General features: G+C 43.1%; 1 protein-coding gene across 1 annotated transcript in view; it reads left to right on the top strand.

The window, feature by feature from the left end:
* LOC146634314 (NLR family CARD domain-containing protein 3-like) overlaps positions 1-2,836 on the top strand; it is a 494,998-nt gene that overhangs the window by 156,227 nt on the left and 335,935 nt on the right. The gene's annotated exons all lie outside the window — the stretch shown is intronic.

Raw genomic sequence — 2,836 nt, 5'->3', positions numbered from 1 at the left:
CGGTTGCAAGAAAAAGAAGCAGAAATGACGTTCTCTACGCGTTGAGACGTTCCCCGTCCGTCGGCTAAACGCTTGATTGAAACTTCAATGCGACAGTGACACCAAGTAGAATTATAAATGTCACATAGCCCCAAACATGTCTTTTTCAAAGCCTGCGGTGAAGAGAAAGGTTGGTGATGAGCACCGACAATTTCAGGAAAAGTGGGAAATGCAATATTTCTTTGTTGAGCACAGGGGCACCCCGACCTGTCTTATTTGCACAGAGAAAGTTGCGCTGCACAAGGAATACAATTTGAAACGTCATTACACAACTAGACATGCTGAGCTGGATGCAAAATACCAGGGAGACGAGAGAGCGAACCGGGTTGCCAGTCTTAAAACAGATCTACTGAGGCAGCAAGATTTCTCCAAGAAAGCAACCAAAGAGAATAATGCAGCAGTCGGAGCCACGTGGTTAGTGAGATGATTGCTAAAGCAGGGAAGCCATTCACAGAAGGTGCATTTGTCTAAAAGTGCATATTGCAGGCTGCAAATATAGTCTGTCCGGGAAAGAAAGGTCAGTTTAGCAACATCAGCCTTTCTGCCAACACCGCAGCAGATCGCATTTCTGACCTGTCAAGTGACATTTATGACCAACTGTGTGAGAAAGCCAAATGTTTCAGTGTATACTCAGTCGCTCTTGATGAGACCACAGACATCACCGACACTGCCCAGCTCCCAATGTATGTCCGTGGTGTTGATGACAGTTTTGAAGTGATGGAGGAGCTGCTCACAGTAATTCCAATGCATGGCCAGACCACCGCTCAGCAGATATTTACAAGCTGTGTGATGCCATTGAGAATGTTGGTTTGCCATGGAAGAGGTTTGTTGGAATAACAACAGATGGAGCGCCATCAATGACAGGGAGGAAACATGGACTGGTGGCACAAAACAAACTGGAAGAGGAAGGCGTGGAGGAGGCCATTGCTCTGCACTGCATCATCCATCAGCAGGTCCTTTGCAGCAAATGCCTGAAGTTTGACAATGTGATGTCTATTGTTGTGAAATGCATCAACCAAATCAGATCCAGGGGCTTAAAGCACCGAAGGTTCTGTGCTTTTTTAGAGGAAATGGAGTCAGAATATGGGGATGTGCTCGACTTCACTGAGGTACGTTGGCTCAGCAGGGGAAATGTATTAAAGAGACTTTTTGAGTTGAGAGCAGAAGTGAAGCCTTCAGAATCAGAATCAGAAACTTTATTGTCATTGTCATGAGAACAACGAAATTAAGAATGGTCCCCGATCATTGCATCATCCCTAGCAATATCAAAATATAAATAAAACAATAAAATTCAATAAATAAAATGGAGAAGGATGGAGTTAGTGTTCCTGTGCTAACTGATCCCAAATGGCTCATGGACTCAGCTTTTCTTGTTGATATGACACATGAGCTTAATGTACTGAACAAGACGTTACAAGGCCAGGGGCAACTTGTCAGTGCTGCCTATGACAACGTGAGAGCATTCTCCACAAAACTGGCGCTCTGGAAAGCTCAGCTCTCTCAGACAAACCTTTGCCATTTCCCAGCATGCAAGGCACTCGTGGATGCAGGCACACCATTCAGTGCTGACGAGTATGTTGATGTCATTTTGAGGCTACAGGAGGAATTTGATCACAGATTTGCTGACTTCAAGACACACAGAGCCACCTTTCACATTTTTGCGGACCCCGTCTCCTTTGATGTGCAAGATGCCCCTTCTGTGCTTCAAATGCAGCTCATTGAGCTGCAGTGCAACTCTGAACTCAAAGCAAAGTTCAGGGAGGTGAGTGGAAAAGCAGACAAGCTTGGACAATTTTTGAGAGGATTGAGCCCTAGTTTCCCTCGGCTTTCCCGAATGTTCAAGCGGACCATGTGCCTTTTTGGTAGCACATACTTGTGCCAAAAGCTCTTCTCCACTTTGAACTTCAATAAGTCCAAGTACAGGTCCAGACTTACGGATGATCATCTTCAAGACATACTGAGGGTCGCAACTGCTTCCTTCCTCCCTTTTTTAACCATGCCTTTATTGTGGAAAACCTTTCCTTATAACAATATGAGCAGCTAATGCTAATTTGAGGTGAATTAGCATTATATTAGTGAGGAGTTAATGTTAAGTAGGCTACCATTAGCAGCTAAAGCTAATTTGAGGTGAATAAGCATTAGTAGCTTATGCTAATACCCTTTTCTCTTGTGTTATAATGATGTGAGACGTTAATGCTAAATAGGCTTCCATGAGTGACTCCTTTCCCTTGCATTATAAAGATGTGAAGAGTTTATGCTAAGTAAGCTGCCATTAGCAGCTAATGCTAATACTGTTTTCCCTTTCTTTATACAACTTGAGCAGCTATTGCTAAGTAGGCCACTTTTCTCTGCTAAGGATTTGTGTGACCATGATGGAAACTCTGATAAGCTAATGCTGCTAAGCTAATGCTGTTTATGGGCCCTGTTAGAATCAATATTTCATTCTCATTCTGTTGTTTGAGAACAATAACAGAAAAATGTGCACTTCAGAACAAATTTATTGTGAATTCAGCTGTGAATGTACAGTTTGTCATTATTTAAGCTTCCATTTCCAAATGTTAGCTGACACTTTATTAGGTACACTGGCATCTATATCAGGTACACCTGTGACCTAAATGTTCCTGCAAACAGACTCCTTGGAGACCCCCTACATAAATATCCATGAACTATCCAGCTAGACTAGTGTGTCTGTCCCTGAAAATATTCTTGCATGTGTGATTGTTCATGTGTCATCTGCCCGAAACAAACAGGAAGTGAGTGAAAGACACAGGAAATGTTTCCAGCTCTTCCTCCTCTA

This window comes from Diplotaxodon limnothrissa, linkage group LG3 (assembly GCF_057381915.1).
Source record: "Diplotaxodon limnothrissa isolate DT_005_m linkage group LG3, D_limnothrissa_male_GT1.1, whole genome shotgun sequence".
In the NCBI taxonomy this organism is placed as follows: Eukaryota; Metazoa; Chordata; class Actinopteri; order Cichliformes; family Cichlidae; genus Diplotaxodon; species Diplotaxodon limnothrissa.
Note: the sequence above shows the minus strand (reverse complement) of the source record. Positions and strands in the feature narration are given on the sequence as shown.